This window comes from Epinephelus lanceolatus, chromosome 1, assembly GCF_041903045.1.
Source record: "Epinephelus lanceolatus isolate andai-2023 chromosome 1, ASM4190304v1, whole genome shotgun sequence".
Lineage (NCBI taxonomy): Eukaryota > Metazoa > Chordata > Actinopteri > Perciformes > Serranidae > Epinephelus > Epinephelus lanceolatus.
Genome location: NC_135734.1, coordinates 2267137 through 2293225, shown reverse-complemented (window position 1 = coordinate 2293225; position 26089 = coordinate 2267137). Strand labels below are relative to the sequence as shown.

At 40.2% G+C, this 26089-nt stretch overlaps 1 protein-coding gene and 2 pseudogenes across 1 annotated transcript in view; 2 read left to right on the top strand and 1 right to left on the bottom strand.

The window, feature by feature from the left end:
* Positions 1 to 26089, bottom strand: part of LOC144463620 (uncharacterized) — a 474714-nt gene that overhangs the window by 72417 nt on the left and 376208 nt on the right. The gene's annotated exons all lie outside the window — the stretch shown is intronic.
* LOC144463552 (uncharacterized) lies at positions 687 to 10493 on the top strand (annotated as a pseudogene).
* Positions 2615 to 6117, top strand: LOC144465082 (uncharacterized; annotated as a pseudogene).

Genomic DNA, 26089 nt, shown 5'->3' with positions numbered 1-26089 from the left:
TCCCACACACAACATCCAAAAATACATAGTGCATGAGAACTGCATTATGGAGTTGTTTAATGTATGTCCGGTCTGCACGCGGGCATGTGATGTGAGGACCCAAAGGCTGGGGACATTCCTGTCTGTGAAGCAGCAGTGCCCCCATTGCACATTTAAGGCCAAAACACACCGGCGGCGTCATATGACGGCGGCGTCATTGATGCGAGTCAAGTGCCGCCTCCAACACATACAAAAAGCGTCGCGCTGTGGGGCGTCAACCGGATTTCTATTGCACACTCCAGTCCTCTAGGCTGGGAAGTACAAAATAGCGCTTTTTCAAAGGCGGTGACGCTGGAAAAATAGGACAATAGCGTAAAGTGCCGTGGCACGGCATGTCGACGCGCGTCGAGCCGCCGCCGGTGTGTGTTTGTAAATAGAAAATAATGGGGGCGGCTGTTTTGACTCGCGTCGTACGCCGCCGGTGTGTTTTGGCCTTCAGAAGACACCGGAATAGCCAGCCTATCCTTGGGAGCATGCCAGCTGGAAACCTCCACCTTTCTGCCGCTGTGTACCTGAGTGGTGCATCTTTCTTAAAAATCGAAAAGGTAAATGATGTGCAACTGTAGTTACTTTGACTGTGAATTACTTCTATTTAGATGAAATTACATGTATCATTTATCCCCCCACACCAACAGGTCTTCAAGGCAATGAAGCTACACTTGTTTCGGTATGAAACATTTCGCTGGCATGCCAGAGCTTTCATTGAACCGGCAGTTATTCACCACTGGAAAGTCACACAGGATGTGAATCTGCAGCGGCTAAGTCAGGAGGGAAAAGTGATACTTGGTGGTGACATGAGGGCTGACTCTCCAGGTATTGTTATTTTACTGAAATAGTGCAGTTTATACAGGGGTTAGATATTGTGTGAAGTTCAAAGGAGTGACTTAAATAAAATGCCAGACATTATACCAAAGTATTGAATAGTGATTACTAATGTCACTATTTGAACACAGTTTTTAACAGGTCACTGCAAAGTATGGGAGTTATACAATGATGGATCTCGATACTAACACTGTTGTGGACATTCAGTTGGTTCAGGTGAATTGTTAAAATTGACTTTGTAAAGGGGTTATTGGTTGTAATTTGAAAATCAAAGTCTATAATGCATTTTCTATTAATATGTTGTTTTTCTGTGGTGACAGAGCAACGAGGTTGGTGGTAGCTACCACATGGAGAAAGAGGGCCTGACTCCTGAGGAGTCTAGCATTGCTGGAGTCGCATGGCGTCACCCTTGCTTGCAATGTCACCGACCGTCATCCACAAGTACAGAAGTTCCTCAGGGAGGGAAACATCACTTCAATGTCTGGCACATGGCAAAAGGTATATTTTCAGATTTTCATAAGTATCACAACAACATAGTGCCAATATAGAACTGATTGACGTTCATTGTACTTTATACCATACAAAATCTGTCAGTTTTGCTCCAGCCTTTTCCTTTTCTATGAGCTGTGATAACCTTATAGTGAGAAGGACCTGATGTTAGATTTTGTTGAAGGTTGCACAAAGCTCCCATTTCGTGAAATTACTTGTCCTTGCTTTGAAATAGAGATGTAACCGTATGAAAATTTCATATCACGGTTATTGGCCCGGGGCACAAGAGGGCGTCGTTTAACTTCCGGGTTCTTCGGGGTGAGCATTACTGTTTCCGATTGTAGTGGAGAAGCGAGAAGAAGTGGATAGAAAGCGAACATGAGTGTATTTAAGATTAAGGAGAAACGAATGACATATCAACGGCAAGAGAAGAAAACGTCCCTGCATTATTGTGTGCCTCAATGTGCTAATTCGTCGAGGTACAACTCAGAAATTAGTTTTCATCAGTTTCCAATTGATCCGGAGGTACGGGCTCAGTGGCTCATTAAGATCCGAAGAGACAACTTCAGTCCCACCCAAAATACACGCCTCTGTAGTCGGCATTTCCAGACTGGTGACTTCGCTGTGACAGCTGGGGGACAGAGAAGACTAAACAAAGGAGCCGTACCTTCTCTGTTTGCCTGGAATGATTACACCATACCCGCACCGAGGCTTAATGTTTGGGTCCGCCGGCCGAGATGCCCTTCCCCGGACTTAGCAGCGTCTGACTCCGACTCCGAGATGGAAGTGCAGTTGGCGCCTGAGCATGATTACTGCGTTACTCCGATGACCTCAGTAATGTCAGATGAGTTGGCAAGCGAAAACGAAGCACTGAAGAGAAAAGTGCAGGAGCTACAAAACCAGCTTGAAACTTTACAGCTGCAGTCTCGTTTTGGGTTGCAACGCCTTGCAGGATCAGACGAGGATATTCATTTTTACACAAGGTTGGTCATTGTTTTTGTTTGTTTTTTGAATAGTATTAAATTAACGTGTGTGTGAGTGAGTGCGTGTGTGAGTGAGTGAGTGCGTGCGTGAGTGCATGTGTGTGAGTGAGTGAGTGATCGCATGTGTGTGAGAGAGAGACTGTCTGTGTTTCTCAGTAATGCATAGTAAACAACCATAATCTAAAAAAGTCTAAAGTGATTATCATTAAATTTTTAGATTTGCATCATACAAGCATTTCCAAGCCTTTTGGCAACTGGTGGAGCCTGCTGTAAAAACTAAGATGGTGCGGATCACCAGTGCCAATGCTGCCTCTGCCAACAGCAATGAGCCAACTCAACTAAGAGCAATAGTAAGTTATGTAATTAGGGTCTCAAAAAACAAAAGAAATGAAGGTCATGCTTAACACTGTAGATAGGTTAGATTTAATTGGTCTCTGCTTTATTAAATAGAAAGATAATGACACAGTTGGATGATGACTCGGCTGAGTTCTGTTTTACCTACTTTAGTGATTGCACATTTTGTAAATTGTCTGTACAAAAGCGTCTGCTGATTAACTTATGTAACTAGTTGTGTGTAACAGCTATATATATATATATATATATATATATATATATATATATATATATATATACAGTACAGGCCAAAAGTTTGGACACACCTTCTCATTCAATGCGTTTTCTTTATTTTCATGACTATTTACATTGTAGATTCTCACTGAAGGCATCAAAACTATGAATGAACACATGTGGAGTTATGTACTTAACAAAAAAAGGTGAAATAACTGAAAACATGTTTTATATTCTAGTTTCTTCAAAATAGCCACCCTTTGCTCTGATTACTGCTTTGCACACTCTTGGCTATTCCTCCATGAGTTTCAAGAGGTAGTCACCTGAAATGGTTTCCACTTCACAGGTGTGCCTTATCAGGGTTAATTAGTGGAATTTCTTGCTTTATCAATGGGGTTGGGACCATCAGTTGTGTTGTGCAGAAGTCAGGTTAATACACAGCCGACAGCCCTATTGGACAACTGTTAAAATTCATATTATGGCAAGAACCAATCAGCTAACTAAAGAAAAACGAGTGGCCATCATTACTTTAAGTAATGAAGGTCAGTCAGTCCGCAAAATTGCAAAAACTTTAAATGTGTCCCCAAGTGGAGTCGCAAAAACCATCAAGCGCTACAACGAAACTGGCACACATGAGGACCAACCCAGGAAAGGAAGACCAAGAGTCACCTCTGCTTCTGAGGATAAGTTCATCCGAGTCACCAGCCTCAGAAATCGCAAGTTAACAGCAGCTCAGATCAGAGACCAGATGAATGCCACACAGAGTTCTAGCAGCAGACCCATCTCTAGAACAACTGTTAAGAGGAGACTGCGCGAATCTGGCCTTCATGGTCAAATAGCTGCTAGGAAACCACTGCTAAGGAGAGGCAACAAGCAGAAGAGATTTGTTTGGGCCAAGAAACACAAGGAATGGACATTAGACCAGTGGAAATCTGTGCTTTGGTCTGATGAGTCCAAATTTGAGATCTTTGGTTCCAACCGCCGTGTCTTTGTGAGACGCAGAAAAGGTGAACGGATGGATTCCACATGCCTGGTTCCCACTGTGAAGCATGGAGGAGGAGGTGTGATGGTGTGGGGGTGTTTTGCTGGTGACACTGTTGGGGATTTATTCAAAATTGAAGGCACACTGAACCAGCATGGTTACCACAGCATCCTGCAGCAACATGCCATCCCATTCGGTTTGCGTTTAGTTGGACGATCATTTATTTTTCAACAGTACAATGACCCCAAACACACCTCCAGGCTGTGTAAGGGCTATTTGACCAAGAAGGAGAGTGATGGAGTGCTGCGGCAGATGACCTGGCCTCCACAGTCACCGGACCTGAACCCAATCGAGATGGTTTGGGGTGAGCTGGACCGCAGAGTGAAGGCAAAGGGGCCAACAAGTGCTAAACACCTCTGGGAACTCCTTCAAGACTGTTGGAAAACCATTTCAGGTGACTACCTCTTGAAGCTCATGGAGAGAATGCCAAGAGTGTGCAAAGCAGTAATCAGAGCAAAGGGTGGCTATTTTGAAGAAACTAGAATATAAAACATGTTTTCAGTTATTTCACCTTTTTTTGTTAAGTACATAACTCCACATGTGTTCATTCATAGTTTTGATGCCTTCAGTGAGAATCTACAATGTAAATAGTCATGAAAATAAAGAAAACGCATTGAATGAGAAGGTGTGTCCAAACTTTTGGCCTGTACTGTATATGGCTAGACTGATTTCACTGTTTTCACTTAGTTTCTTTACTTCTTATATAAATTATTTACCTTACATGTCTTGACTACCAAAGCCTGAAGTGTTCATCAGATGTGTTGCTGAAGCTTCCTGTCAGCTGATTTATTTGAGCAACACCTCTGATGAGGACTGCAGGCTTTGGCAGTCGAGACATGTAAGGTAAATAATAACACCCTATTTGTCTTTATATAAGAAGTCAAGAAACTATAACCAGGGCTTGTTTTTTTTCTTTATTATTTGTTTACAGTTAGTTAGTATAAGTTTCACAGAAACTTGCACCCATAGATGAATTACTGCTGTTTCTGATGCACCTGTCTGTGGGCCTGCCTCTCAGAGATCTTGCAACCATTTTGGTATTCATCGCACCACAGTCAGCAGAATCATTGCTACCTGGACACACTTTCTGTACCATCTACTTGGTTCCATCTGCCTGTGGCTACCAGCAGAAGAAGTCAAAGCTCACTTACCACCAGAGTTTTCATCTTTCCCTGACACAAGTGGTGCTTGACTATACAGAAATATTTTGCCAAACTCCCTCCTCTCTCCTTTTGCAGAGTGAGGTGTTTTCAACATATAAATCACACACCACATTCAAGGCCATGATTGGTATTGCACCACATGGTCCCATCACCTTTGTGTCTGCGCTGTATGCAGGTTCTATGAGCGACAGGGAGATTTTCAATCTATCTGACATTACCAAACTCCTCATGGCAGACATGGCTATTATGGTAGACAAGGGCTTTCTTGTGGACAACCTCGTTCCCTGCAAGGTTTACCGACCTGCCTTTCTTTCAAAGAACACCCAAATGTGTAGGGAGGATGTTCAGCAGACGCAGTCTATTGCCCGCTTGAGAGTCCATGTTGAGCGGTGTATCCGGAGGGTTATGGAGAACAAACTCTTTGACAAAGTCATACCACTATCAGTGTGTGGAAGCATTGATCAGCTGTTCAGTGTGGCTTGCTTCCTGGTAAACTACCAGAATGGACCACTGGTGAAGGCATGGGCAGGTAAACATTGATTGTGACTCATGGAAGTTACAACCTAAAACATGAGCATAAACATGAGCACACTGTGTACAGTTTACAGATGTTGCATTACATGATTTCTGGACTTTGAAGTTAAAACTTTCAAAAACATTTGGGGCTGCAGGTGTTGCCTTGCGCTACATTAATTTTAATTCTAGTCCGTAGTTTGTAAGTGCATCTGTATGAAGTTTCTTGGGTTCCTAGTTAATGTTCAGTCAAATACCACCTTCTCAATATTTTTCTCATCACCCTCAGTCACTTTTTAAACAGTTTTTACCTGCTAGCATAATTATTTAGGGCTGCAACTAACAGTTATTTTAATAATCGATTAATTGGTCGATTATTTTTTCGATTAATTGATGAATCAGTTAAAAAAAAAATACATTTTTTATTTCTACCCCTTTATTCAATAACAGAACATTATTTCAAATTGACAGTGCTGAATAGAGCCTCAACTAACGACTATTTTGATAGTCGACCAGTCACTGACTTTTGACCCGATTAGCTGACTAATTGGATTATGGATCGCATACTTGACTGTAGGCAAGGGACACAACTGTCCCTTGCCTACAGTCAAGTATAGCGGTGGCAGCATCATGGTATGGGGCTGCATGAGTGCTGCTGGCTCTGGGGAGCTCGGTTCATTTAGGAATTCCAAGCAGGGCATGATCGCCCTCTTCAGAAACTGAGCTGCAATGCAGTTTTCCAACATGATAATGACCCAAAACACACCTAGTAGATGACAACTGCCTTGCTGAAGAAGCTGAAGGTGAAGGTGATGGACTGGCCAAATATGTATCTAGCCCTAAACTCACCTGTGCACCTGTGGGGCATCCTCAAGCTGAAGGTGGAGGAGCGCAAGGTGTCTTCACATCCATCTGCTCCATTATGTCATCATGGAGAAGTGGGAGAGGATTCCTGAAGCAACCTGTGAGCTCTGGTGAATTCCATGCCCAAAAGGGTTAAGGCAGTGCTTGATAATAATGGTTGGCACACAAAATATTGACACTTTAGGCACAATTTGGACATGTTCACTGTGGGGTGTATTCACCTATGTGAGATACTGTATTTAGCTGTTAGCTTTTAAATTTAGCACAAGGTCCCTTTAATTATGTCAAACTTAATAATAAACACAAGAAAGATGATACTTCATTGAAAATTACATTTTTTAATCAACTTTGCTGCTGATATTTTGCTGCTACTGATACAAAAAGTAAATAAAAACAATTAAAGTGTTCGGCTTTTGGTCTATAAAATAGTGAAAAATGTTGATCACTGTTCCCCAAAGCCCAAGAGGACATCCTCAAACCAACAGTCCACAACCCAAAGATCTTCACTTAACTGTCATAGACAAAAGAAACCAGAAAATATTCATATGTAAGAAGCTGGAATCAGAGAATTTGGACTTTTTCTTCTTTAAAAAAAAAAAGACCCAAAACGATTATCAAAATAGTTGTCGATTAATTCAATTGTTAATTATCAATTAATCGTTGCAGCCCTAGATATATATATATATATATATATATAGAGAGATATCTATAGATAGATAGATAGATAGATAGATAGATATTCTATATACTATTTATATCCAAGTTTTAATTTATGTTGTAGAAAGTACATTTATTTTGTGATACCAATTGATAAAATGATTCATCTAGCGTAACCTTTGTACTAATATTTAAGTCTGTTGAAAGCAGTTGACTGCCAAATATTTACATGTCAGCATTGTTAACATTGCCCAAAACATTCTACAAATTGTAAAATAGATCTGAGATGACGTTAATTTTATCCGTTTAGAGATAAGGAGTGAGAATTCCTGTTACATTTCTATTTTGTTTGTTTTTATAAATGAGATTGTAAATTATGAAAATGAAAGGTGACTATGTTTGTACTGTTAAAATACTCTACTGGCTTATTCTAATAAAAAAAAGTCAAATGCAACAACCATTCTGTGCTTCAAGTCTTTAATTACACTGAAGTAAATCACATTAGGTGATGTTTTAAAAAAAAATAAATAAAAATACTGCAGGCCACATGAAAGATTCATGGTTGATTTACAAACATCTCTTTACCAATATCTCTGTCATAACTTCTGATAATTATTATTATTATTATTATTATTTTTACAATTGAAAGTTTGAGTTTTTTCATTACTCAACATCACACACCACTGACTTCAGATTTCCAAGCAACATGCCATGTACAAGTAAAAAAAGAAGTAATCTCCCTTCTCCCTAATGACTGCAGCAACCTCTGTATCTTTGTAGATCCTCTGGATTACCATGTCCTCTTCTGCAAACACAACAAAGTCACACCACTCCATTCCTGTAATCAGGAGCTGGCCTTGGACCTGCCAGTAGTAGCTGTGCTGCTTTTTTAATTTCATGGTGTTGCTTTGCAATTTTAAGTATGTACAGTCAACATAGCTTTTGGCATTTGGGCATTTGATCTCCAGCAGGCCAAAGGGTGGATTTTCAGTTGGATCAAACACAACCCCGTCAGGAGATGACCCTAACCAGGGAGCATCCGGGTGAATGACAAAGCCACAAGGCCAGTAACTGGTGTTCTTTACCCGACAATACTCCTGAATGGCAACAGGCTCCAATGCAAGGCCCCTCTTCATCAATGCTGTTTGAGCCACACCCTTTTTTTATTCGCTCAGCAAGGTGTTCTGCTGAGCTCTGACCACGGACATGGCAAATCTCCCTGAAGCGGGAGGATGTGATCCTATTCCTCCTGACTCGGTGCCACTCTACAGAGACACTCTGCTCCCTTGTAGCAACCTCTATTTTCCGGGCCATTTCCAAATGAGTTTCTAGAGACTGCAGATGTAGCTGCTGCTGGAGACTGCACACAAACTGGCAGCCAGTAGGCTCCAACCTGTAACCATCTAGAGGCAGAGGTGGTGGTGGAGGGGCATCTGGGTGGAATAACACAGTACGGCTCACAGCCACCGTTGATCTTTGATCTGCTGAAATGTGCTCAAATGTTCAAGAAATACTTACACACACACTGAAATCATTTAATCAAGTTTTATTTTGAAAAACAAATTGTCTTTATAAAGTTAATACATCATGCTGTCATTTCAAACTCAACACTTCCTGGATTTGTTTCAAATTAAAAGCCCCTTATAACCTGGGCTGAATCCCTCCATTTTATAAATAGGCTTTTATTGTGAAACATTTGTAGCAACTTGTTGTGGAGGATTCAGTAGCTTGAATGTTTGCGTACGGTACTTCAAATGTAGCTCCTGCCATCTGCTGGCACTTTTTAGGTGACTACAACAACATTTCGGCTGGCACATGAACCATAGTGACTCAAATAATAGTAAAAGTAATAAAAATAGGACAAGAATAACCCGATGACAACCGTGGATAATTAGTGAGTACCATCATGTAGTGTGTTATGTCTGTCGACCAAGTCACGGCACGATTTTTTGACTCCACAATCGTGTAATGTGACATAGTGACTTTCAGAACAGGCAGAAAAGTTGTGTAGTGTGAACCAGGCACAGGTACACTCGCTGTGTAGTTGTGGGTGGTGGTCATGGACTTTGTCCTTTTAGAGGGGTGAAAAAATCTCCGGAGCACGGTCCATGTGGGTGCCTTCGGTGCCTTCCGCCATGTTATCAGAGGCCAAACATTGCAAACTGCACATTCATGCCTGTGTCTGAGGGACTGCTGCTGCCTTTCCAGGCAATGAGCAGTATCACCCTGAGTTTTTCAAAGCGCGGTTATCAAACACGGATTTAATGATAATTAAAATTTGAAACGGTAACACTAACCATCGGGAATTTTCCTGCGGTTTGCCATTTTACCGGTAATCGTTACATCCCTACTTTGAAATTGTGACATTATGAGTCAATAATAACAAATGCTTTGAAATTGATTATGAAATGCTACAATAGAGTTATCACTCAGTTTATGAGTATCTTTACTAAGTGGAATGTATTTTGCTTTCATTGTAGGAATTTTAAAGAAACTGGAAGTGATCAGTAAGCAGAAAGACTGTGAGAAACTCAAGAAGTGGATGAAAAGCATCAATAACCACATATACTGGACTGCAGCTGGCTCAACCTCCGGGCCAGAGAGAATTGCAAAGTGGACCGCGATCCTGAACCATGTGCGAGATGTCTGTACACATGAGGATCCTCTTTACCCCAAGTGCGAGCATGCGATCCGCAAGACAACTGACAAGAATAAATGGCTCCAAGCAGATATTTTACCAATATACAGGCTAAATGTCAAAACAGTAAACAGACAACTACACATAATTATTTAGTCACTTTCAGAAATTCAACAGAGATCATTGCTGTAATATTTTGTACTGTATTGTTTTCTAATATGATCTTTTCTTATTGTTTGCAGCAACTCCAGCTTCTACAAGTTGAAGAAGTTGCTGACAAACAAAAGAATGCTCAAGGATGTTGCAAAACTGAGCCCCCACCACCAAACTTCATCTTTGGAGGCTCATCCTTCATTTTGCCCCAGAGAATGTTGTCTTTTCCTTTATTGGAATACTGTGCAGGTAAAAGAAAGTTTGTTTACTTAATACTAATACTAATATAGCCTAAAATATCTGTCAATATTAACACATTTTGTCTTATACTTCCAGACTCTACCTGGCTGCTATCCATTATAATGAAAATGCAGACCGACCACAGGCCAAAACGGAGGAAGGTGTACCTCTCTTCAAAATCTCCTTTCCAAAGGCTAGGAAGGGAGAGTGCAGAGCTAAACTACAGTTGCCGACAAGGACAAACGCGATGCAAATAGAGAAACATGCTGCATTAAAGAAAACAAATACAAAGGGAAAATGCTGCAAATAGAGTAACGCGCTGCAAATAGAGAAACGTGCTGCATATGAGAAAACAATTGCAACAGGAAAATGCTGCATATAGAGAAACGTGCTGCATATACTGAAACTCGCTGCAAATAAGAAAACAAATGCAAAAAGAAAACGCTGCATATTCACTCATACAACGGAAGTGCTCCAGGCAAGGGACGTATCAACATATGTGAGCGAGAAGAAGAAAGTTATGTTTGGAGGAAAGTTGGAGCCGGGACAGGCAACACAGAAAGGTATGTATTCTTTTTTATTTTTCTTTCTTTCTTGTTTTTCACATGTGGACCACTCTTTTACTGTATAATGAAAGTGAAGCTGATTTACACAGCTGACGTTAGTGTACCAGAGACTTTGAGTTCTACACGAGTAGTGTATCCGTAATAGTAATGTTAGCTAACGTTACTGTAACTAACGTTACTTTCTGGGACACCCCAGAGATTTGATTACATTTAACGTATTTTCAACCTCGTCTCCACATATGATTGGATACTTTATTGATTAGTGACGGGCTTTTGAATAAGAGGAAGGTGGAGAGAGGTGAAAGGGAGAGCAGAGAAGGTGTGTAAAAAGAAATGTAACAGGCAGAGGTGCAGAGGGCAAAAAGAAGTTATGCCGTGAGATGATGACAACTTGATTGCAGGTAAATAACGGTGAGAGCACAGGGAGATGACGGTAATCAGATAATAATATTGTTAAAATGTTTAGGAAAACTAACTATCCACTGTCTCTGACATAACCTCACTGACCTTGCAAACCAACCTGATCTCACAGAAATACGTGAAATGACCACGACCTCTTAACACCGCATTCCGTGGTGGCAGCACGTAATGGGTTGAAATTACATGCTGCCACCACGAAAACAATGCCAATGTAAAGTCAATTAGGATCCTCTCCCGTGGTGGACACACGGATTCCCTGATTCAATCACGTCACGTCAACCTCGTTTTCCTCAATGATATCTTTAACATTCCTGTACACACACAAAAACGTGGAAGTGTCCTTGATAACTCAACAATATGACAGGTTAATGTCAAGGCCATAAAATAAAATAAATGTATTTTGCCAGCTTTTGATAGCGTAGGGCTTTAAGAGCATTGTGCTGTGGGTGGATGGGGAGCATTCCACTACTGTTTTGTAGCTGCTGTCGGCCGTCTGTGGGCTTCATTCCATTTCAGATTGCCATCCGTCTGCCGTAACTGAATCCAGACGCCACTAATAAATAAATAAGAAGATAAAAATAAGGCTGAGCACGGAAGAACCAGAGAGGAAACACCATCACATGGAGCCGTCTGCCCCTGGCAACCCGGCCACCCTCCACTCCACCAGGGGAGAGTGGACCCCAAGCCAGCGCCACAGAACCAGCGGCTGCCCCGCTGGTTATACCTCTGACCGTGGCAGCTGTCACACAAACCGCTGCTGAAAATTATACATTTTGATACAGGTAGGCTATATACATATTGCAAAACTCTGTAAAAGTACACCAAAGCATATTTTCGTTTCCAAATATTTATTTGAAAATGAAACCATTTATACAGTCAATATAAAACATTTTGTTAGTAATAAAAAACAAATGTAATCTCAATGTGACCACGCCAGCTGGCGGGACTGTGGCTGAACCACTTCCAATGTTCATTCATTCATTCATTCATTCAATCGCGTGTTCAATGTGTGTGTGTGTGTGTGTGTGTGTGTCAGAGAGGAGTATCAATAAAAAAAAGTAATTATTTTGGTGTTTATTTCTTTTATTCTTTCGGGTTTTTTTTAATTAAAATGTGTAATATAGCCAACAATATTATAGATATTATATAATATTGTATTTTTTTTTATCATAACTTCTCGGAAATTACTCAAAAGTAGAACATGCTAAAAGTAAATACAATAATAGGCTAAATAGTATCTAAGCAATAATAAAATGTCTAAACAATAATAAATATTATCTAAGTTATCTATTAGGCTACCATTCCACTCTGTAAATAGATTTTAAAATTTCAATATGATTTTAATATTATTTTTGCTTATTTCATTATTGTTATTATTGGTTTTACTTTTTAGTAGTATTGTATTGTCTGAGGATGACTCATTTTAGTAACTATCTACAGTAAAAAAGAAAAAAACAAGCAAAGAAACAAACAAAACTCACTTTATACACTGGGCCTTCAAAGTGCTCTCTGAAACTACACCTGGCATGGCTTGTGTCCAAAAAATGAAAAAATCTAAACTTTGTCGTAGAGCTAAACCAAATACATCATTGGAAAGGTCTCAACCTGGAGAGTAACATATGTCAGTATGATGATTCTACATGGCTCCTGCTTTCAGCCATTGACCTTTGAACCTTGACCTCAGTGCATGTTTGAGGGCTTATAACTCAGCAACTAAAGGGGGTACAGACATGGGACCAACTGTTATAGAGAGCTCTTGACCTCAACTATCATGTGAGTGTAGTCAACAACTGAGGTTGCTGTCAGATATGGATAAAATATGGATAAAATTAATTTTCACCTATTTAGAAATTAGATATTTAAAATCTGATTTCACAAATGTGTTTACCATCCCCTTAAAGTCCACAGTGTACTCTCAATTCAGTATTTACAACTTCCAAATCTGAGAAAAACACTTAGATTTTTAAAAAACTACAATTCCCTGGGACCGTGCCATGCAGTTTGATACATATCAGCAACATAGTTGTAGTTCTTCTGATTTGCAAAGTAGGGTTCTAAATAGGGTTGTAAAAAGATATATCTACTGAATATATCTAATATCAAGTAAAGCCGAACGAGTTATTACACTCCACCTAGATGAACTATGGTAAGAAAAAGTAAAGATGTTGGCTAATTTTCGATATTTTAGCTAATACACTAGAAACTGCGTTTTTGGGACAGTAGGTTCGTTTGCGGCTTGTAAAATAGGGTTGTAAAAAGCTAGATCTACTGAATAAATCTAATATCTAGTAAAGCCGAAGTAGTTATTACACTGCACCTAGATGAACTATGTTAAGAAAAAAAGCAAGGATGTTGGCTAATGGTAGTTATTTTAGATAGTACGCTAAAAACGGCGTTTTTGGGATGGTAGGGTTTTTTGAGGCTTGTAAAACAGGGTCGTAAAAAGATACATCTATTGAGTATATAAAATGTCTAGTAAAGCTGAACTAGTAATGACACTGCACCTAGATGAAATATGTTAAGAAAAAGTAGGCATGATGGTTCATTTCAGATATTTTAGTTCTCTAGAAACGGCGTTTTTGGGATTGAATATTTGAATAGGCTATAACAAATATCTAGAACAGCCGAACTATCACGTTATTATCATTATTATTATTATTGGTGGGAAATTATAACAGAGGAATATATTTGCCTTTTTAATATCAAGAACACTTCCGCGTTTTTGTGTGTATACAGGAATGTTAAAGATATCATTGAGGAAAATGAGGTTGACGTGACGTGATTGAATCAGGGAATCCGTGTGTCCACCACGGGAGAGGATCCTAATTGACTTTACATTGGCATTGTTTTCATGGTGGCAGCACGTAATTTCAACCCATTACGTGCTGCCACCACAGAATGCGGTGTTAAGAGGTCGTGGTCATTTCACGTATTTCTGTGAGATCAGGTTGTTGCAAACTCTCCTCTTTTTTCCCCCCACAGATGTACTGTCCGTTCTGTGGATCTGCCGTGACAGCTTCCCCAGGCTTTTGCTGTGTGTGCGGCAAAAACATTAAATTTCTAAAAGATGTGGCAAACAACCCACTAGAGGAGATGCCCACCACCAGTGCACATCCTAATGCACAGCCAAGCACTTGTGCAGGTACATAGATCTGTAGTTGTAGTGCAGAAAAAATAATCAGTTAGAAGACTTGGTTTAAGAGTTCAAATTGTTTTTCTTGTACTCAAATGGATCTCGGTACTATCTTGCTTGCCTAATTCAGTTACAAGCATGTTAAACGTGTTTCAAAAGACTTGCAAAGATCATTGATGAGACCTTTAGTGATCTTAAAGGGGATCTGCTCATTTTCCAGTTTTATCCTCAGACTCCACGAGAGCTTTACATGAATCTTAGTCTTGAAAAAAAAAAAATTGTCTTGTACTGGGCCTTTATGCAGCCCCTAAGTTCAGCCTTTTTCTGAAACTGTTTAAGCCACAAAAGCTATTTAGATCCCGATGAGCCCACTCTGTCCTGCTCCTTTGCTTCTGGAGTAACGGAAACAAACTATAGAAACCAAGTGCTTGTGAGTATATGAAATATGGAATATGTCGACTCGTGAGATGACATCAGCTGGCATTCAGAGCAGTCTGAGGCTTGTGCTTTCTACTCACAGGGGTTACTTCTATGTACTTTACCCCATTATCTGAAACATTGGCCATGTATAATATAGCAGCTGATATTTTAACATTATATACATACATGTATATTATATATATGTGAAGAGTTAATAAAGGAGTAATGAATAAATGAAAGAGTAATTAATGTCTCATTCCTGTCTTTTCTTATTTTCATTGTAGGAGCAAGGTCTGGTGTAGAGTCCTTTCTTAAATTTAGGATAATAAAAAAGAGGAAGAGAAAGACATTCTTTTCAAAGACACGTGTTAAGTCTAAGAAGGAACAGAAAACAGTGAAGGTATGCTCACACACCAGTGACCATGTAGACTCATATAAAGTCAAATGACAGATTATATAGATGTGTTACATTTTATTGATTTCCATTATCTTCTCTTTCTTTAGATGGAAATACTTCCGAATCAGATCGTTTTCTGTGGGGCTGTCCATGCTGACCCTGACAAACAAAGGAAGAAAAAGATAAAGAGACAACATTTTTCAGCAAGAACAGGCTGCAGCACATTATCCAGTCTGCAGAGAAGACCTTCAGCTGCAATCTGCCGTCTCTTGTGGACCTGTACACATTGGGCCTCATTCTGCAAACAAACTTAGAACTTCCTCAGACCTACATTTTTATGCACAAATTATGACAGCCTGGCTGTCTTACAAAATATTGAAACTTGCCTTTTAACTAAATGTAAAGCATATCAAAACCACATTCATTAAAAAAATAATTTCAATAGAAGTCTTGGAGGTGTTTTTATGGTGGATTTATTTGATCTGATTTTCCTTGTTTTAAGGATTTGTAATAAAAATATCATGATAATCTATTTCCTATGTTAGGCTCTTTTGTTTCATTTTTATGAATGTATTGTGTTAGATTATTTATCATTATCATTGCTATTATTTATTATTATCATCATAATCATCGTTGGGTGAAATTCCTTGCTGGATGTAATCACTTTCACCTTCATTTTTTATCCCACTCGTGCATATTTCCTATAATTGCAGTGAGCCTCTGATCTTGGATTATTTCAGCCCATGGAGTTTTTATTATGAGTAGCAAAAGTGTCTTTTCTGTCCTCCTCCTCGGACTCGGGCAGTGCAGCGTTGTGTCCGCGGTACAGACTGAATGGGAGGAGGCGGCGCTCAGCGCTGATAGACAGCAGGCAAAATCAGAGAAAACATTATTTCATGATTGTTTCACAGCAGTTCAGCTCTAAACACTAATAGATAATATTGAATTTTATAACCCAAAAACTAATATGAAATTATTTATGATATGAGCTGTTAAAAGTCTATAATGAATAAGTCTACAATATAATCATGACCTCTGTATTATACATTAAAAAATGTTAAGAAAAGTAGGCTTCTGAACTGAAACATGGGGTTAGCTAACATTACTACTACGGATACACTACTCGTGTAGAACTCAAAGTCTCTAGCACACTAGCGTCAGCTGTGTAAATCAGCTTCACTTTCATTATACAGTAAAAGATGAGGACCACGTGAAAAACAATAAAGAAAGAAAAATAAAATAGAATACGTACCTTTCTGTGTTGCCTGTCCCGGCTCCAACTTTACCCCAAACATAACTTTCTTCTTCTCGCTCACTCGTCTGCTCTATATGTTGATAGGTCCGTTGTCTGTCTCTCAGGTGGAAGCTCAGCACTGCCCCTAGAGGCCTGGAGCACTTCCGTTGTATGAGTGAATATGCAGCGTTTTCTTTTTGCATTTGTTTTCTTATTTGCAGCGCGTATCAGTATATGCAGCATGTTTCTGTATATGCAGCGTTTTCCTGTTGCATTTGTTTTCTCATATGCAGCGTGTTTCTCTATTTGCAGCGCATTTCTCTATTTGCAGCATTTTCCCTTTGTATTTGTTTTCTTATATGCAGTGCGTTTCTCTATTTGCAGTGCGTTTCTGTATTTGCATCACATTTGTTCTTGTCGGCCACCTTACTAAACCTCAAAAGACACAGCCGACCTTTGGCAAGGGTTCAAATCAATTCAAACAACACATATTTTGGAATTATAAAATTTATTTCTCTTGATGAAAAATGAATTAAATACAAAAAAGGTACAGTAAAACCAAAACCCAACCAACTGAAAAAAAATCTTTGTGCTTGTGTTTTATGATACAGGGTATGTTGCTGACATGATGGACCTGACCATGATGTATTCCTCTCAACTGTAGAGGACCATAGTCAGTTCTGTACATTTGGCTGGCATGATGCAGAGAGTAGACATTGAGGCAGGCAGGCTCCAATCCAGGATGGTCAACCATACATGTGAGCTGTTCTTTGACCACCTGTAGTCGTCTAGTAACCTCATTAAAATTAGAAACAGTAAGTGTCATTTTTAAGTGCAATTAGTTGCCTAATGAAGAGACAAATTAGTTTTCAGTTTAGTGGTGAGAATGCTACCTGTGGTATCTCCAAGCAGCAAATATTCTCAGTTTCTGTGGGCATGGTAGCACATTTTCCACGATGGCACCTATCCAAAAAATGTAGGTAGATGTAAAAAATGTATAATGGCAGAGGTCTAGCTGATGTAATGGCTGGTTAGTGTCTGTAGCTTTATATATAAAAAAATGACAAGAGTGGACAAGCAGATGTTGAGTAGAAGTAAACATAACATCTTCAGGAGTAAATCATGGGTAATGTGACTTCAATAACGTGGATATGGAGAACTGTGTAGTTTATAGAAGACTGCACTCTGGCTCTTTTTTTTTAATGACAAAGATTACTGATATGACTGATATAAACATGCTAATGCACCTTTGTAATGGTAGCAAGTCAGAATAACATGAAAAAAAGCCAACAGCTACTAACAGTTAACATAGGCTAGCGTTACCTACATGGTAATAACTGTAACAGCCTACATAAACAAACCAACTAAAGTGCCGTATCCAGACACAATACTTTTAACTAACCATTCGGAGATGTCCTGCTGTAGCCGCTGAGTTTCAACTTCTTCAGGTGCCTCTCCACTCGGATCAGATCCTGGGTCAAACTGGAAAGCTTGAACGACTGCGTGTCTAAGAGCCATTGCAATACATCCCCTGTAAACATTAGCGCATGGTACCATGGGCGCAAGCCGGTCAAGGCCACACCCCCACCCCCACTCCACCCGCCTCTCTCCTGCTCATTAGCATTTAAAGCTGCAGACACAGAAACAGCCCGTCCTAAGGAGAGCTCATTGTGGGACTGGCTCGTAGTGGCTGTAATTCTGCACCAAGGCTGAATTTGGGGAAAGATACTTCAGATACAGTATAAGGGGACCTCTAAGGCCTATATAAAAGTGTCCAAAAAGCAGCATGTCATGTTTCGTTTAAGGTATTCTTGAGATATTGTGCTCATGAGAATGAGATAGATGCAAGGTCACACAAACCTTGACCTTTGACCACCAACATCTAATCAATTCATCACTGAGTCTAAGTGAACGTTTGTGCCAAATTTGAAGAAATTCTCTAAAGACATTCATGAGATATCATGTTTACGACAATTGGAAGGTCACAGTGATCTTGACCTTTGACCTATGACCACCAAAATCTAATCAGTTCAATGATGAATCCAAGTGGATGTTTCTGCCAAAGCTGAAGAAATGCTCTCGCAACATTCTAGAGATATCATGTTTACGAGAATGGGCCAGACATACATACGGACAATCTGAAAACATATCAGGTCTCATTCATGAAATGTTAGTAAATCTATGAGTAGATTTGCACATAAAAATCCTTGGTACTAAAAACCTACTCCAGATTCATGAAAGCCGTTGAAAACTCGGATTTGATCATAGGCACATGTGTATGTTTATGAATGCCATTCAATTGTAAATTGACAACAAGCCCCTGCTTCTCAGCAATTAGCGTACATCCCCGCCCATGACCACCACATATGGAGGTGATTATGAATTTTCGATAGGTGCATCCAGTGGTCGAAATGTTAATTTTTAACAAGGGGGATGCAATGTAGCTTTGATTTTTTTGCATGCACACATAATCAGATATGACAGCACAGATGTGCAAAATCAATCAAAATAAAGAAAAATGGCATGACCTATACCTGCTGCCTTTAAAAACACAAATAATGCAGTACTATTGCTATTGCAATACAGACAAAAAACATTTTAGAGTATAAATAAGAGTAAGTTCTGAGATAGCTGTGAAAATTATTCTTAGAGTCATTCTTATCCTATAGACATTTTCTTAGCCAGTTATAATTTCTCCTTACCTGTGAAGCCTTGGGCTGATAATTGGTGCTGCTGTCAGGTCCCTGTCCTGATACTTGTCTGGTTTCTCCCTGTCCCTCTTCTATCTATTGCAATAATATACATTATAAATGTGCAAAGCAAAATTCATAAATAGAATTAGGAATAGTAGTGGTGACATAGCTGTGAAAATTAATCGCACAGTCACTTTTGTGCTCTAGACATTTTCTCTCAGCCAGTTATAATCTCCTCTCACCTATAAGGACCCTGCATGATCATCCTTGCTGGCCTCTGGTCTATTGTCTCCTCCCTGACCCTGCTCTTTATATTGTGGCAATAAAGTTAAAAAAAAATATGTGCAAAGCAATAGTGAGCAAGTTTTTATTAAGGAGGAGTGAGTTTATTCCTAACATGAAACTAGCTAGCAAGTGATTTAACATAAGTGACAATAACATTAGTGTTCTTGTTAACTAGCTTAACTTGATATATTGGCATCTAGTCATCATTTAGCTAACATTATCTACATGCAACAGCATTACTCAACTTACACGGTTTGTTTGGAAGAAACTGTGCAAGGTTTTTTGCTTCTTGCTGGCTGGTTTGCTGAACATAGTTAACACAGTGGCACTGTCCAGTAACACATGTCTCGTCTGTGCGATTGATTCAGATCACAACATGACAGCATATGTATGCTGTCATGTTGTGATCTGAATCAAATTGTGCAAGGTTTTTTGCTTCTTGCTGGCTGGTTTGCTGAACATAGTTAACACAGCGGCACTGTCCAGTAACACACGTCTCGTCTGTACAATTGATTCAGATCACAACATGACAGCATGTGTATGCGCCTGATGCAGTCTACTCATGGTGCATTTAAAGACGGCTCAGAAAAACATGTTACTACATGTTAAAAACGAATTGAATGGTTGTAACGGCTGCAAAAAGTGTGGGGGACAGAGGGCACAGATACGGGAAGTGCGGGGGACATGTCCCCTGTGTCCCTCTCTCAAATTACGTCCGTGCCTGCACACACAGATTCTAGATTAACAAGGGGGATGCTTTTTGGTCAATTTTCTAACAAAGGGAATGGCATCCCCCCTCATCCCCCCTCAATTCGACCACTAGGTGCATCCTGTTGACCTGTGAGCATGAGGCAAACAAAAAAAGAAAGAGAGAAAAAGAAAAAAACTTTTCTGACACTGACATTGAAGTTATTTCAGGTGAAATAGGGTTGAGAAAAACATTTTTTTTTCTTCTGTTATTAGTAATGTGACAGAGAAAAGTACATCAAAGGCCTGGGAGGAGGTAACAGGTGCCATTAACTCTGTGTACTCTGTTATAGGAACCAACAAAAATGGCTCCACATGACACTGAGGACACACAAAAAAACACAACAGCTACAGGAGGCTCTTCCCAGTCGCAGCTCTCTGCTGCAGATGAGCACATTGCTTGCATCTTTGAAGAGACCTCTTAGTCGCTGGAGACGCAACATGCCTCCCAGGGGGTGTTCAAGCACCTGCCCTTTTACCCTCTGTCTAGATAAGTGGTCTATTTCTTTTTAATATATTTATATCTTATTTCTTTAATTGTGATCTATGGCATAAATTCTCAAATTAAGTGTGTTGTTTGCCCGACTGTTTGCCCGACTGCCCCCCCTAGTGGCTGAAATATGTCACAAGTCTAAAATATGGCCAATAAAAATATTTCTTTTTTTAAAATGTATAAATATTTTAAATAATGCCATAAAACAAAATGATTGTATGAAATAAATATGAATCTTATTATATTTTGTAATAAATTCATTTTTGAGCAGTCATGTGACATGGCGTTGTGACGTTAGAGACGGTTTCCGTTTCCCTCTCTTTTTGGCATTGATTCAGCTAACTAGCTGTCCTTCAGTGAAGAATGAGCAAAAATGGACATTCGGCGATTTTTAAAATGTCCACTTTCAACTAAGACTTCAACAACAGTTGAACAAGAGCCGCCTGGGCCTACATGTGAAAATCCGGACCTGGAAACACCCGAGAGCAGCGCTGGAATAGCAAGCCCAGCTAACTCCACATCACTTCTCGCTCCGGGGCCGCCGTCGAGCTGGTTAGCCACCGTGACCACAACAGAGCCACCACCGGGGCCATCAGTGGGTAACATTAATGATGATCTTGGCGAAAAGCATTGCTGTCCCAAGCAGCCTGTTTTATCAGAATTTGCCACAAAAATAATTGGAAACACAAAACGATCATTTTCCACTTATTATTACAAGTATTCCTGGCTGGAATATTCGGTTAGAAAGGATGCTGTCTTCTGTTTTTCCTGCCGCCACTTCCAGACTGACAGCAGTGTGGAGGATTCATTTCGAAAGGGCGTGAATGACTGGAAAAGACTGAGCAATAAACTGGACAAACATGCAAACTCTCTGGCGCATCTGAACTGCATGGTTAAATGGGATAACTTTAAACAGAGTGCATCTTCAGGATCTATAGCGGCCAAACTGTCTGAGAGCCATAACGCTGCTGTTGAGAAGAACAGATCTTATCTGTGTAAAGTTGTGGATATTGTGAGGCTACTGTCTAAACTAGGATTGCCTTTCCGTGGACACAGGGAGGGAAACGAGTCAGAATCGCGGGGGAATTATCTTGAGGTTTGCAGCTTCTTCTCGAAGTATGATTCTGACTTTAAAAGTATGCAGTCAAATTATTTCAAGGCTACAAGTCCAGATTTCCAGAATGAAGTAATTGACATATGTGCAAACTTCATGCATGAAATTGCAGAGAAAGTACAGGACACTTGCTTTTTTTCTATAATTGCAGATGAGGCCAGGTCATCCAAAACTGAACAACTGTCAGTTTGTTTAAGATATGCAGAGCAGCTTGAAATCAAGGAGCGTTTTTTGTGTTTTGTTGATTGCTCAGCATCTTGGAACGCAGCTGGGATTGTGGAAGCCATAAACAAAGGACTGGAGATATGTGGACTGAAAAACATCCCAGTTGTTGCCCAGAGTTATGATGGTGCCTCTGTAATGTCTGGTCAGGTTTCTGGTGTGCAGCAGCGCATCAAAGAGACACATCCATATGCACCATACATACACTGCTTGGTGCACAAACTAAATCTGGTGCTTGTGGATTGCTGCACTGTCAACTGTAGCGTGAAAACATTCCTGAACGTCACTGGCAAACTGTACTCTGTATTTGCAGAGCCGTCAAACCATCATTGCTTTATTGAAGTCCAGAAATCGCTGAATATGAAACAAACTGAAATTGCGCAGCCCAGTGAGACGCGATGGGCCTGCAAGTGGCACTCTCTGCATGCAGTTAAAACGCACTACTCTACAATTACAGGGTGTCTGAGAGAAATACGTGATGAGGGAGACAAGTGGTCAGTGGAGGCCACTGACCTTTATGAACACCTTACCAGATTGTTATTCATTACATGTCTCATTGTATTTGAAGACATACTGCGTGTGAACATATCACACACAAAGCCCTGCAGTCCTCCAACATCACACTCTCCGAAGCAGCGGCGCTGACCGACAACCTGAGAGCTCACTTCATATCTCAGAGACTGGCTGATAAGTGGAGTGATGTATGGAGATCAGTGAAACAGTTCTGCCAGGACAACAACGTCTCTGTACCCGAGGATGTGGACGTTGAGTGTCAGAATTCTGGTCCCCTTGCACCCAAAAGAAAACAGGCCACAAAACCCCCCACCTCCCTCGACAGTTTCCTGATCACAACTACTTTGGGCCAAAGAGAAACTGATAAAAATGCTGTGCAAATGTCACAGAGTGAGACTCCCAGTGCTGGATACCATCATCAATGAACTGGACGGACGATTCACGGGAGAGGCTGTTGAACTCGCACGGGCCTGTTCAGATGTGACAAAAATGGAATCAAACCCCTCATACAAAAGTCCACATGGCCTCTGAAAATTCACCCTCTCCTTGTTGGAGCAGAGATGGACCGTGTTAAAGCCTCTGCTGTCGGACCTGTGTCACGTGAACATCTTCAAAAGACTGTGATAAAAGACAGCTATCCAAATCTGCACCAGATGCTCCAGTTGGCACTGACTCTGCCTGTTGGATCGGCCACCTCAGAGACAAGCTTTTCTGCAATGAGAAAAATTGGCTACGGTCAACGATGGGAGAAGCAAGGTTTTCATCTCTTGCGGTTCTTCACATTGAGGACGACATAACAGCCAAGCTGTCACCCGAGAAGATTGTGGACATTTACGCAGGACGCAAAAAAAGGTGTTTACTTCTACACTAGGTAAGACACATGTTATTTAATATATGTAGGCCTATACTGTATATATTTACGACCATGCTGTAACAATTGTTGCTGAGCATCATCTTATTGTGATAACAGGGTTTAACTTTATGGTTGGCTGCCAGTGTGCTTCAGTTGTGTGCAATCATGTGTGATGCGCTGTGTAGTTTGGCTTTATGTGTGTGTGTGAGCCCGCAGGCGTGAGAGCGCACACAGACAGGTGTGAGCACATTCCTTTGTATACAGTTTAACACAGAATTGGTTCTTGGCGTTCACTAAATGTTTTAAAAGGACACATGGAAAATGAAAGGCTAACAGTAGCCATAAAACAAATTGATATTTTAACAGACTTGAACTTCATGGTTGGCTGCCAGTGTGCTTCAGTTGTGCGCGCTCATGTGTGATGCAATGGGTAGTTTGGCTTTATGGCAGGCTTGGCACTGTTGTCTGTTACTACGTGTCTATGTGTAATAGCCTATGTCACAGAATAGTTATATTGCACAGCATTCAGTGTGGACAGAAAAGGAATGATTTCATTGTACAGGGAAATGCGTTTCCCTACTGTGCACATGACACTTAACACTTTGAATCTTCAATCTAGTTGGACTGGGCCCTGACGTTAAAAATGTTTGCCCCCCAGCACAAAAGTCAAACTCCTAAGCCTGCCTAAGCCTTGGCATACTTTGTCTCTGTTGTGAAATTAAACCACTATTTAAACATCTTAACACAGGCAGTCTAATGCATGCAATAGCCCAGCCTTAAGTTTAACAATAAGTAAGGCGGAATTTATAGTTCTGCGTTGAATCGACGCTGTACCTACACCGTAGGCTCTGCATTGACGTAGAGCCTACACCGTACCCTACGGCGTTGCCTGACGTGCACCTCCCCAGAAATGTAACTACGCATTGTGGCATCACTGACTTCCTGTCTATTTTTGAAATCTGAAAACCATTTGCCTCAGTGGAAACAAAGCTTTTATTTACTTTAATTTCACAGATTAGAAACAATAAATTGTGAAGACAATGAAACCTCCACAAAAATAGCACTTAAAGTCTTGTGTGTGATTTATCCCTTGGGGATTTATACTTTGGGATTGAACCTGGCTTCATATGAGCGGAGAAAATCTTAGCTTGTTGCTAGGCTAATTTATACAATGTAAAATGCCATAGGCTTGTGCTAATAATGTTAACATCATTGTTTGGAAAACGTGTTTAGTGTAAGACAGTTGTTTTGTTGGTGAACCTTGTGAGTTGTAATAGAACTGAATTTTGTAACGTTACCTTTGTTAAATGTTGCTTCACATGAGTAGAGAGAAGTCCGCTAGCTGCTAGGCTAATTTATACAATGTAAAATGCCATAGGCTTGTGCTAAAAACATTAGCATGTTGTATTTCTGGGGAGACTGTGTCCAGCAAAAGACAAATGCTTTGTCTGTGAATGTTGCGAGTTAAAGTGAAGCTGATTTGTGTGCTTGTGTTCGAAATTGTCTCTATTAAGCCATGTTTAAAGTGTGTTTTGGGTTTGTTTTAAATCAACTAAACGACAGAACAACACAGGCACACCATCGCACAAGTATGAATGCTCACAATGGATTAGGCCATGTGTGTAGGTTACAGTGTAGGGTCTGCCACACAAGTATAACTCTCCCTTGAGATAGTCGGTGGAGAACCACACTGTGTCCCTCCAACTCCTTGGCTGCTTCTGGTTCACTAACTGCCCATTATGAGCGGAGACAGATGCTGAAGTGCTTTCCCACGTCCACAAGACTTATTAAACCAAAATACAATTCTAAATAATGTTTATATCTCCCATGTCGTCTCTCTGATAATTAAATTAAACAAAAATGACATGCAGTTTGGAGCTGTGTGCCTAAAGAGGGCAGAGGAGGAGCGTGCTGATTTATTATTTTATTTATTCAGGGGACAGTGTTTTACAGTTTTGTATTAAATTGATACAGATAACTCATTCACTTTTGTAAGAAACCTAATCTGAAACTAATCTGCTAAATGCCAAGAAATTTGTCAAAATGTGGTATATTTTTGAACTTTTGTAATGTTTAACTTTTGTCTTTCAAAGGCATCTGCGTATTGTGAACATAATAGAGCACAATACTAATTAAACTTGTAATTTCTAATAATGACGAGCAATATTTCTGTGCAATATTCTATTTAAACAAGTACTACGAGCAGTCAGTCTGAAGCAGGTGTAGATTTTGTTAATAGGCCTACCTACGAAAAGATCAAAGCTACTAACATATTGATGAATGCCAAAACGCACATAAAATTTCCTCTTTAAACTTTACACACAAATTTGTTCTGCTCACGTTTCATGAATGAGACCCATTGTCTCCATCCACAGCTATTGCTGGTGCGGAGCCAAAAGTGACAAAAGAGCAGGACTTTGCATGAGTGAGTCCAAACCTAAGATGATGTTCACATGAGCACTCATTAAACAGACAGCATCACATGTTCAGTCTGCATAAAATACTGCACCTGAGTCAACAAAAATTTTCAATCAAGGTCACTGACTTGACAACCTTCATCAACCAATATAAGATATGCAGTCTCTATTCACTAGAGGTTCTGCAGTGCTCTGCTGGGAGAAACAAATGCAGTAAAAGTTATTACAGCAGCATCTGCCACCACACAGCATCTGCTCAGCAAGCAGTAGAGCCTCAAACGGGCCTTGCAGGTTCTGTTTTCAATCTAAACTCTGCTTTCATAGGTTGCAAGAGCAACCCACAACAACACATTAGAAATGGTTTCAACCCAGCCCTATCCACCAAACTGACTGGTAGCAAATATCCTATATG